The sequence below is a fragment of the Euphorbia lathyris genome, chromosome 10, assembly GCF_963576675.1.
Source record: "Euphorbia lathyris chromosome 10, ddEupLath1.1, whole genome shotgun sequence".
NCBI lineage: Eukaryota > Viridiplantae > Streptophyta > Magnoliopsida > Malpighiales > Euphorbiaceae > Euphorbia > Euphorbia lathyris.
Genome location: NC_088919.1, coordinates 15,165,565 through 15,177,794, shown reverse-complemented (window position 1 = coordinate 15,177,794; position 12,230 = coordinate 15,165,565). Strand labels below are relative to the sequence as shown.

Sequence of the window (12,230 nt, the reverse complement as noted above, 5' to 3'; positions counted from 1 at the left end):
TATAAAATTTATCATTTGAGTTCAGTAGGATTCAGTTCAGTTCAGTTCAGTCAAAAAGAACATGATCTAATACTATAAAAAAATGTGGTAAAAAGTATTTTGTCAGAAATTTGTATTTTATTCAAAATATGACAAATTTTCTCCCTCTTCTTCTATCTTTTTCCTTATTTCACCTTTAGCTATTGTAGTTTTGTTTATTAGTAGAGCTGTAATCGAGTCGAGCTTTGATCTATTCAGACTTGACTCGTCAGAAAATTAACGAGTTCGAACTTAACATTCTACGCGAACAGTTCATTAATCCAGTTCATGAACTTCGCTCGCGAACAACATATTTATTATACTCGTTAATTATCTTGATTTAAAATTCTACGGTATTTATTTCTGTAAGTTCTAGCAGTATAAGAGCAATTCTATGCATGGATGGAGGGATATCTCTGTGCATTTTTAGCACGGTCTTTGGAGGAAATCACGATCCAAAGCTAGTGGAAGCATTGGCACTATGGAAAAGCCTAAACTGGGTGGTAGACCAAGGACTGCCGAAACTGGAATTTAAGTTTGATGCAAAACTCTTTGTGGAGGGTATTCGGTGCAACCAAACAACAATTCTATGCATGGAATCTCTGGGCATTTTTAGCACGGTCTTTGGAGGAAATCACGATGCAAAGCTAGTGGAAGCATTGGCACTGTGGAAAAGCCTAAACTAGGTGGTAGACCAAGGACTGCCGAAATTGGAATTTAAGCTTGATGCAAAACTCTTTGTGGAGGGTATTCGGTGCAACCGAACAAATATATTAGAATTGATTCTATTATTAATGATTATAGGATTATTCTTAAGGATAATCGAGACTTTTCAGTTGTATCCTTTCCCCTTCATCAAGCTATTTTGTTTTTTTAAAGAAAACAAAATTCCTCCTATATTCGTCACCCCTTAATACTATTATTGGCGCATCATGCTAAATGACTAGCATACATTATCATGAATGTACTAAGAAACGATGACGTTTTTAGCAGTTTCATTTCTTTTTCCTAAAACTCCAACACCCCCTCTCATGTCATAGTTGCCTATTAGCTTAACTCCAACATCCCCTCTCATGTTGTAGTTGCCTATTAGCTTTATAAATTATATATATATATATATAACTAAACTAAGTCTTGAAGTTTGTATTATCTTAAATGGATAGAGCGGTAAAGCCAGAAATCTACATCTTGAAGAACTGATTTTAGTATTGCAGCAAGTGTGTGAGTCATCGTATGGATTTTTTAAAATTTTTTCAGCTAGACATATTTTTTTTAGCATCCGACATCCTAAACTTCATCATTTTTGTACATTGGAGGCTAAAAAACTAAAATTGTTCAATTTAAAACGAATAGACATCTTTAATATTTTATAAGTCTTAACATTAATTTCATAAAAACTATATAACTTTTATCTTTTATTTATTATAAATTTTATCTTTTATTTATTATAAATTAAAATTTAATTTAAAAATTAAGTTATTTGAGTTTTAAAAGTAAAAAATTGATTTTGACAAAAAAAAATCTGTTTAAAAGGACTAAGGGTCCGTTTGGTATGCCGTAATGCAATGTAATGTAATCAAATTTGTAATGTAATCAAATTTGTAATGTAATGTAATGGAATGATGATTCCATTACAATGTTTGGTTGACAAATAAAAACAAAATGATAGAATGTAATAGCCATTATAATACTCATGTTTTCCTAATTAAATGTAATTATAAAATTTTATTTACATAATTATAATAAACGAACAACATGAAAAATGAGAAAAACGTGAAAAGCATAAAACACGAAAAATGAAAAAAAAAATGAATCGAAATCAAATACAAAATTATATTAACTGAAATCAATAAATTAATAAATAGTTTTTCGTTTTTTAGTTTCCATTTTCAACATTTTCACTGGTTTTTGTTTTTTTTTTCCGGTTTCCCGTTATTTTTTCATTTTTTACGTTTTTTTTTTCGTTTCCAATTTTTCATGTTTTTCTCTTTTTGTATTTTTAATAATGATAAGATGTGAGATTTGATAAATGAGAAGTTAGATTGAGCTTTAAAAATAGGAATTAGAATCACATGTTTTGGATGTAATGAGAATTCAAATCATTTTTCTATGTAATGAGGATTACAAGAGTTGTTGAACAAAATTTAACTAATGGTTTTCTCATTCCATTACAACAAATTTGCAACATGCAACCAAACATGGTAATGGACCTTGAATGTAATGGTCATTCCATTACGAAGCCCATTACATCTTACCAAACGGGGCCTAAGAAAATAAAGAGTATAGAAAGTAATAAATTATGAAATATAGTTATGTAAAAAATAAAATTCAAATAAATAAATAAATTATTAAAAAAAAGAGTTTCCCGAGGTTTGAAATAGTATAATTCGAAAATCTAAATTCTATGTTTTTACACATACAATTTATAAACATTGTTTTCATCCGTTCAGAAATACCAATATTAAAAGTAAAAAAAATAGAATTTTTTTGATTTTGTCACAAAAAAAAAAGAGAATACACATTTGCTTGAAACAGTTTAAAAATAGTTATTTTACATCTTTGGGCTCGCATGAATCCTTTTATTATGCCTTGACATTATGATATTTTACGTTAAAATATAGGCTTAATACATACGCAGCTTCTGTACTTGTCCATTTTTTTCATTTTACCCCCAATTGCAGTTCTCTTTAAGAAAAGCTGTTTCTGAAAGAAGGCATTTTATGGCGTTAGGTGAATATGGTCCAGCCAATAGTTCCAAAGTCATAATTAGACGTTTAGCTTAAATTGGATATATTTTGTAAACATTAAGCTTAAATTAGTATTATTTTGTAAACGTTAAGCCTATATTGGTGCTATTTTGTACGTGAGGCTTAAAATGATGCTATATTGTAAACCTTAAGCCTAAATTGATATTATGTTGTAAATGTTAAACCTATATTGGTGTTATTTTGAACGTTAAGCCTAAATTGGTGCTTCCCCAAAAACATTAGATATCTTATCCGTAACAAAATTCCAACCTCTGAATTAAAGCAAACAAACCAAGATAAAGAATGATCACTATTTTAGCAAATAAGATAACAAAAATCTCTGAACTATTTTATAAGATACTCCATAGTTAATTGTCGAACAGTTTGCTTGAACATGGAATTTTTTTGACCGACCACATCACTTATTATATCTAAACAGCCAGTAAATTGGCATGAAGATCATTGTCTATACCTTGACTTATATGGTCTTGTTTACAACAAAACATGAAGTGTCAAACTTTTTCTTGATTAGAGGTGCAAGAATTCTTAGAATGAAGCAAGCTAACTTCTTTATTTAGTATGCATTAGAATTGACTGAATAACAAAATAATGTACAAAAGCAATTTCAATTGAATCCAAAGCATCATAGTATAGCTCAAACACATTTGTTCATGGCTAGCCATAACAAAGTAGTTCTGTTCCATTAGTTCATATCATATGATTACTTGTGAATAAAATATTTCCTATAACTATTGAAAGGAAAGAAATGGGGGAAAGAAAAGTATGAATAAGCACAAAGATGACAAATAACCTGTGATCCTGTTTGTGCAACTGGCCTTGGATAAAATAAGTTTCCTTTACTATCTTCACTTCCCTATGATTGTAAATCAGATTCTGCAGAAAGAGTTTTCATGTTAGAAAGGATCCTGAAATGCATTAGATGAATGTAATATGTAAGGAGCAAAAAGTATTAAAAGGAAGAATCTTGTCAAGGAGGAAGGTTTTGTCTTCAATAGCTAATTAAGAAACATGAACATGATTTTACGTACACTAGGATTAGAAAATCTCTCTCTCCCTCTGTGTCTCTTTCTATGAAGTGAAGAGAAAGAATGATCACGAAACCCTTATGTCTTCTCTTCTCTGTATGAAAAAAAAACCCTTAAAAGGGACCCCATTCAAATACATTTTATTAATTATCAGATGCATTACTGTCTATTCTTCTAACCATGCGGTTCATGGTGTGAACGTGGTAGCCCGAAACAAGAAGCGGCTCTAAAAGATCATGATAGGAGTGTGAATAAATTGATTTCCATATTGACAATGGAAAAAAGTTGATTGAGCTATATTATTAAGAGGAATTTCTAATATATATATGTACATTGAAGTCCATAAACTAAGATAAAATATACATTTAGCTCTATGATTATTAGGGAACAGAAGATTTAGCCTTCACATATAAAACACTGTCATTTTAACCTAACTTCAGTAATCCAACTACATCAATTGTTTATACTTCAGAACTTCCCTCCAATTACAGAATAAAAGCTTAACATCTCATGTTCTTCCTCATGTTCTTATCTTTCCAGCACCAGGCCAAGGTCATGTTAACTCTATGCTTAAACTAGCTGAGGTTTTATGTCTTTTTGGTATTAATCATATTACCTTCTTCAATTTCCATATTATCCATGAAAACCTTATCCGCTGTTCAGATATTGAGTCTTCTTTTGTTTCCAAGTATCCTGGCTTCCAATTCAAAACAATTCCAGATTGTTTCTCAATCAGTGATGGGCCAAAAGATCCAGCTGATTGGTTAAGAGAATTCTTAGATACAACAAAGAAGAAAAGTAAGCCTATTTTGAAGAAAATGTTAATTGAGAGTAATCCACATGTTACTTATATTATTGGAGATATGATTACTAGTTTTATCCATGATGTTGCTTCTGAACTTGGAATTCCATCAATTCAATTTTATACTATTAGTGCTTGTGCGATGTGGATCTTTTATTCTGTACCTGACATCATTGCTCCTTATCAACTTCCCATCAAAGGTACCTAATCTCATTTTATGCAATATAAATCCAACTTCTCTTCAAAATAGACTTGTTTTTCTTCTTTCTTGCATCTAAGAATTCTCTTAACCAATCAATTGAGAAACAATTTGAAATTGTTTTGAATTGGAAGCCAGGATACTTGGAAACAAAACGAGAATGGGAAAACTCAACTTCGTGAATGGGTTTTATAAGATATATATAAAATTAGCATTTGCAGATTATCCATTAAAAAATTCTAAAACATATGTTTAGCTCCACAGCGCGTGTTAATGTGCTGTATCCATTCAACAAACAGATCCCAAAAAATCTCCAATAATATATAGTTTAATGAATAATAAAGAGTGCTTAAAGTACATCTAATTAATTAAATAACATGTTTCTCACATTAAAGAAATACGCAAGAAATTAAAGAAGAATGAATATGAACGAACATGAACAGAGACGGAACCAAATCCAGAAGAACGAACATTAACAGAGAGAAATACGCAATTATAACCAAATCCAGAAGAAAGAACATGAATAGAGACAGAACCCAAAAAACCGAAACCAACAAAATCCAGAAGAACCAACACCAACCCGGATGGAACCCAGAAGATCGAACACCAATAAACTCATATAAACCCATGAGAAAGGACACAAAAAAAAATCAAAATCATAAAGTAGCGCAGAAGATAGAATACACAATTCAAACCCATTCACTAACCTCTTTTCCGTTGCTTCTGCCACAATCGAAACACGAACGAAACCAATGGATGAAACTTCAAACCGAGCTAAGGAGAGGAAGGAAGAGAAAGCTGCTAGGTTGCGCAAAAGGAAAGTAGAAGGAGGAGGAGCGTGCTTAACTGGGGTTTTAGAGTCAGTTATTTAATTAACCGACTCTAATAAGGAATTGGTGTCGGTTTTCTTTTGAACCGACCCAATTAATCTAGTAGTTACTGACTAATTAGCTTCGGTTTAAAATAAACTGAGGCTGATTATTGGCCCATTGGCCTCGGTTCAATAAGAACCGAAGCCAATGACCGGCCAAACCGCTGACCATTTTCAAAAATTACATTTAAAGTCGGTTTTTTAAAAAAACCCACTCTAATAACGTATTTATTAGAGTCGGTTTTTTAAATAACCGACTCTAATTACCTGTAGCCACGGTTTTTTAAATAACCGTAGCCAATAAAGCGTGGCCGTAGGCTATTTCTGTACTAGTGACAGCTAAAACGACGTGGTTTTAGTAGTATTGGGGGGCATTTAAAAAATTGTGGAAATTACTTCTCTACCCTTCATTTAAAACAGGTATTAAGCCTTTATATATTGGGATAATTACTAATCTAACCCAATGAAGAACCCCACTTTACATATCTAACCCACCTTCCTTTCATTTTACCAAATTAGACAAATAAACCCATTTTGGACAAAACTACCCTTATTTTAGTTTGAAGGTTCATCTCCTACCTCCCGCTCCTTCCACTTCCACTTCCTCACCTGACCTTTCCCATTCAACTTCATTGTGGTTCATCTTCTCCATTTTCAGTTCGTTTCAACTGCATTTTACGTTTTGAACTCATCACTATATATAATCCGGGTTGTTCTTCTCTACATTTTCATTTTTATTTTCATCTCCTACCTCGACACCTCCCGTTTCTTTCTTCTGCGCGCGAAAGTGATGGCGAGAAAACGGAAGGCGACGGCGACGGCGGCAAGCGAAGAGGAAGGACGAACGAAGCATAAGGTAAACATGCATCATCTTCTTCCCTGTTACCGCCATTAATGGATTAAATGCGCTCGAATGCGCTCGTATGTTAACTGTATTTAGATATGGTCGCATTTGTTACCTAAATGCGTTCAAATGCGACAAGGTATAATAGGCGAACATAGTGTCGCATTTGTTACCTAAATGCGACACATGCGACGAGCCATTCCATTAAACTGTCGCATTTATTACCTAAATGCGCTCAAATGCGACAATATACACCATGAAACATTGTCGCATTTGAGCGCATTCACAGACGAATGCGACATGATTGTAAGCCTTATACATAGAATATGTCAGTTTTGTTAGAGAATTTAATGTGTGTATGTTTAAAATTGTTACAGCATGATCTCAGTGAATCTAAAAAGAGAAAACATAGTTCCATTTTCAAATATCCCAAGGCGGTTAATTCGGATGCTCAAGTAACAGTGAGGTTTAATGTGGATTCTGGGGTCATGATAAAGAAGTATTTGAGTGAAAAGCAGTTAGAAATGTATAGGAAAACATGTTTTGGTCAATATTTGGATATGAAGGTTGCTAGTTTCTCTTCTGGAATAGTGCATCATGTCCTATCACGGGAGATTAAACATAAAGAAAGTAAACACAGGGAGATGTGGTTCAGGGTGAGGGGAGTTGATATGCGGTTTGGAGATTGGGAGTTTGGCTTGATAAGTGGTTTAAGGTTTGGGGTAAACATTGGGGAATTCATGGAAAGAATGTATGAATTAGAGATGCCGCATAGGTTGCGAAATAAGTACTTCAAGCAATACGAGACAATAACGACAATTCACTTCTTTGAAGTTTTGAAAAGTATACAATGGAAGAAGAAGGATGCGACTGACAGATTTAACCAAGATGCTGTGATGATTGCCATGTTGTACTTTGTGCATGACAATGTATTGGATAATGCTAACGAGAGGCATGCAAAGGATTGGGTTTTGGATCTTGCAGATTATCCAAGACTGTTTAATGAGTTTCCATGGGGGACGTTGGCTTGGGAGGAGACATATAGGTTCTTGGACTGGGCCATTAGCAAAAGACTGAAGCAATTAGAGGCAAATGCAGCGGGAAATAGGAAACGTGTTCCATATCAACTTATTGGATTTGCACACGTATTCCAGGTATGATTTGTGTATATATGTTTGGTGTTTGAATGCGCCCAATTTCCACCTGTGTCGCATTTAGAATGGAATGCGCTCAAATGCGACAAGGTTGGGTTGCTAACCTTGTCGCGTTGGAGCGCATTCAAATATAATGCGACATGATTGGATTGTAAACCGTGTCGCATTCGAGCGCATTGAAATTGGAATGCGACGTGATTGGGTTATAACCGTGTCGCATTCGAGCGCATTCAAATGGAATGCGACAATGTTATAATTCTTATCAAGGGATACCTCTTATTTGCAGACTTGGATTCTTGAGTTGTGGAATGTGACTCATGCATATTACACAATGAGAAGTGGCAACCCACTTCCACGCTTGCTGAAATGGACCCAGAGAATAGTCCCATCAAACAAAGCAGTCAAAGAAACGTTTTCTGTAAGTGGAATGAGATTCGTATGTTTCTCTTTACTTTGTATTTGTTTACCAATACATTGCTATTTTTTTTTTCAATGTAAGGTTGCTGATCCTCCAGACGCGCGTCTTGTGGTTGAGGATAAAGAGAAAGAGTTCGATTGGTACACGTATTTGGTGGACCATGTTGAAGGACGGGAATTTGATATAAATGCAATATTTGCCCCAATAATGAAAGGTAAGGAGAAGGTTGAAGCTGAGGAAGAGGAAGGTGATGAGGAGGAGGGTGATGAGGAGGAGGGGGATGATGGAGGTGATGGAGGTGATGATGAAGAGGGTGGTGAGGAAGGGGATGATGAAGTTGATAGATATATCATTGCATCACGGTCACAAACGACCGAGATAAAACAACTTCAAAAAGTTCTAACGGATGTGCTTGAGAGGCATCATAGGTGGTGCAAGGGACAATTTAGTAAGGTCGACAGTAGGTTAGACAACCTAGATGAACGGGTATCATTGATTGAGGGAGATATAAAAGAATTAAAGGCGATGGGTCGACCTAATGCTAATGTGGAGAATGAGGAGGCTGAGACCAGTAAAATTCGGGAGGAGCCAGTGGTCGAAGAGGGGCGGCTGAAAGATGGAAAGGAACAAGAGGCAGGTATGGTTCAAGAGGAGCCGATGAAAGATGGAAAGGAACAGGAGGCAGCTATGGTTCAAGATGATTTGACCAAGGGTGATGAGGAGGTTCAGAATGTTATTGTCGTACTAGACGATTCTGTGCAGGAGGAAGTTGCGCAATTAGATGAGGTTGTCCATCTTGATGATTCTGTGCATGAGAAAGTGACACCAAAGTTGCAGCAAGAGGTACAAGTTGGTTGAATTTATACATATCGTATCTCTGGGTCGCATTCTGTAGTGGAATGCGCTCTAATGCGACATGAGGTTGCACTGCAGCTTGTCGCATTGGAGCGCATTCATCTCCAGTGCGACAAGATGTTGCATTATAGCTTGTCGCATTGGAGCGCATTCATCTCCAATGCGACAAGATGTTGCACTATGGCTTGTCGCATTGGAGCGCATTTCTCTTCAATGCGACAAAATGTTGAATTACAGCTTTCAAGTATGAATTATTCATTACCATGTTTTTGTAGGTGGTTGCTCCAAAAGAAGATAAAGGTCGAGGGACCGGGAAAGATGAAGTTAAGGAAAATACTCGAGGAGGTATAGTTCCAACCCGAGGTGGAGGCACAGTTAGAGGTAAAGGAGCAGCACGTGGAACAAAAGTAGTACGTGGAAAAGGTAAACGGGTTGCTAAGGTTAGCAAGTATTTGAATTCGCCGTGGACCGATCCATTAAAGTACACCGATCCAGTAGCATTATATGGTGGCCATATCAAGTCCGAATTTGAGGAAAGACCAGCTATTTGTGATGTTGATGATCAGCGCCACCGAATAGATGCATGTTTGATAGAGGAGCTAGAATCGTGGATCAACGGGCCTGAATCAACTCAGGGAATACGTTTGAAAGGTTTAGAAATATACAGTTTGGATGCAAAATTTTCAATACACTTCGGGATGTGGGGACGTATATCTGGAATGAGGTAACCTTAATCAATCCAATATATCCTATTCATTTGTAAGTATGTGACTTTTACTGTATTAAATGTTTACATAATCTTGTTGTAGCATATCAATGGTTGGCTGTATTTACTGAGACGACAGTCAGTACAAACTGATGTGGCTGCAGAATGGACTACTGTTGATACTGACTTTGTTGGATGTATGTGCCAAGCCATGTTTGTGAGGGGGTTCAATGAACCGGGGTGGGATAGTGAAGACTATTTCGTACGAAGAGTAAAAGGTGATGCAGATAATTTTGTACGCCCTTGGCACACAGTGAAGAGAGTGTTTATTCCGATAAATTACAAGCAAGAGCCGTTGTGGTTTCCTGAGGCGAAAGAGCCATTGTGGTTTCCTGAGGCGAAAGAGCCGTTGTGGTTTCCTGAGGCGAAAGAGCCGTTGTGGTTTCCTGAGGCGAAAGAGCCGTTGTGGTTTCCTGAGGGGGAAGGTCGAAGAGAGGGAGGGCGGAAGAGCAGAAAAGCAGCGACATTATAGTTCAGATCAGTGGCGGAGCCAGGACTCTAAGCTCGAGGGGGCTTAACCATGTAAGAAAAAGAAAATTCAATGGTACTTAAACATATTCATAAATCAATTCAATTCAATATCACATTCAATTCAATTCAATCCTAAATTCAATTGAACCCTCAAAATATCCAATTCAATTCAATCCTAAACTCAATTCAATTCAATTGAACCCTAAAAAAATCACATCCAATTCAGTAATTTATTCAATAAATAAAAACCCCTAAAATTAAAACCCTAACTATCACATTATCAATTTCAATTCAATTCAATATCACATTCAATATCACATTTAATACAATTCAATCCTAAATTCAATTGAACCCTCAAAATATCCAATTCAATTCTAAACTCAATTCAATTCAGTCCTAAATTCAATTGAACCCTAAAAAATCACATTCAATTCAGTCAATTTCAATCAATTCAATAAATGAAAACCCCTAAAATTAAAACCCTAACTATCACATTATCAATTTCAATTCAATTCAATATCACATTCAATTCAATATGACATTCAATTGAATTCAATCCTGAATTCAATTGAAAACCCTCTAAATATCCAATTCAATTCAATTCAATCCTAAACTCAATTCAATTCAGTCCTAAATTCAATTGAACCCTAAAAAAATCACATTCAATTCAGTCAATTTCAATCAATTCAATAAACGAAAACCCCTAAAATTAAAACCCTAACTATCACAGTATCAATTTCAATTCAATTTAGTCAAAAACCCTAAAATCAAAATCCCATTAAAACCCTAAAATTAAAACCTTAAATTACAAACTAACCTCTATATCTCTCTTCCCCAAATTCCGGTGGAGGAGATGAACGGCGTCGGCAGAAGCAGCAAATGAACGGCCGGCGGCAGCAGCAGGCAGCAGCTCCTCTCCTTCCTTTCGCGCGGATTCGCGATGTTGGTAGAACAGGAGTAAATAACAAATGATGTGTAATATATAAAGGCTTAATACCTGTTTTAAATGAAGGGTACAGAAGTATATTCCACAATTTTTTAAATGCCCCCCAATACTACTAAAACCACGTCGTTTTAGCAGTATGATTGAAAAACAAAGGCTTAATACATCATTTGCCCCCTGAACTTATCCAAAAAGCTTTATTGACCCCCTAAACTTTCAAAATGTCCCGATAGCTCCCTGAACTTGCATAAAATCTAATCATTTGATCACTCGGTCGCAAAAAAGTAAGTTAAATGCGAAAAATATATTGTACGAGTCTTAAAAAAATAAAACAACCAAAATCGATGTATGCAATTCTAATATTAGAGAAGACCAGTTGTATAATTGAGCAAGTAATAACTTCATTTTTAATTTAATTTTTAATTATGTAATAATATTTTAAGACTCGTACAATACATATTCCGCATTTAGCTTACTTTTTTTGCGACCGATTTTGATCAAATGATTACATTTTACGCAAGTTCATAGTGCTAACTAAATATTTTTTGCAAGTTCAGGGTGCTATCAGGATGCTTTGAAAGTTCAGGGGGCCAATCAAACTTTTTGGACAAGTGGGGGCAAATGATGTATTAAGCCAAAAAAAAAAGAATTACAGAGATGTGGGCTCTATCGTCATGGCTGGGGGACTCCCATCCATGGCGATTTATGCACCTAACAGCAGCGGAGCACCCTACCATGGGGTTTTCCGGAGGGTTGGAGGGTCGACCGACCCTCCGTGACCCTCCCTAGCTTCACCCCTAGATAGAGACCTTATATTGTATTTTTCGAAATAGGATTACTAAACAAAGTATCACGTAAAAAAGTGGAGAATAATAAATTATTTATCCTTGTTTTTAAGTAAATTTAAGGGGTTAATAAGTGAATTTAAGAATGTTGAGAGGGGCAATAGGTTATTTTAAGAATTTTAAAAAAGTCTATACTAAAAGAACAGAGTCTAATTCTAAAAAAAATGATATGGTAAGGAGCATTTTGTAAGAATTTTTTATTTTATTTTATTCAAAATAGGACAAATTATCTCTATTCTCTCCCCCTGCTT

General features: G+C 35.2%; 1 long non-coding RNA gene across 1 annotated transcript; it reads right to left on the bottom strand.

Annotated features, from left to right (window-relative positions):
* Nucleotides 1–3,394: 3,394 nt before the first annotated feature.
* LOC136209149 (uncharacterized) lies at nucleotides 3,395–11,148 on the bottom strand. The gene is made up of 2 exons (XR_010677405.1): nucleotides 11,009–11,148; nucleotides 3,395–3,659 (listed from the first exon to the last, which is right to left on the bottom strand). It is a non-coding gene; the product is annotated as an uncharacterized lncRNA (long non-coding RNA).
* Between the last annotated feature and the right edge of the window lie 1,082 nt (nucleotides 11,149–12,230).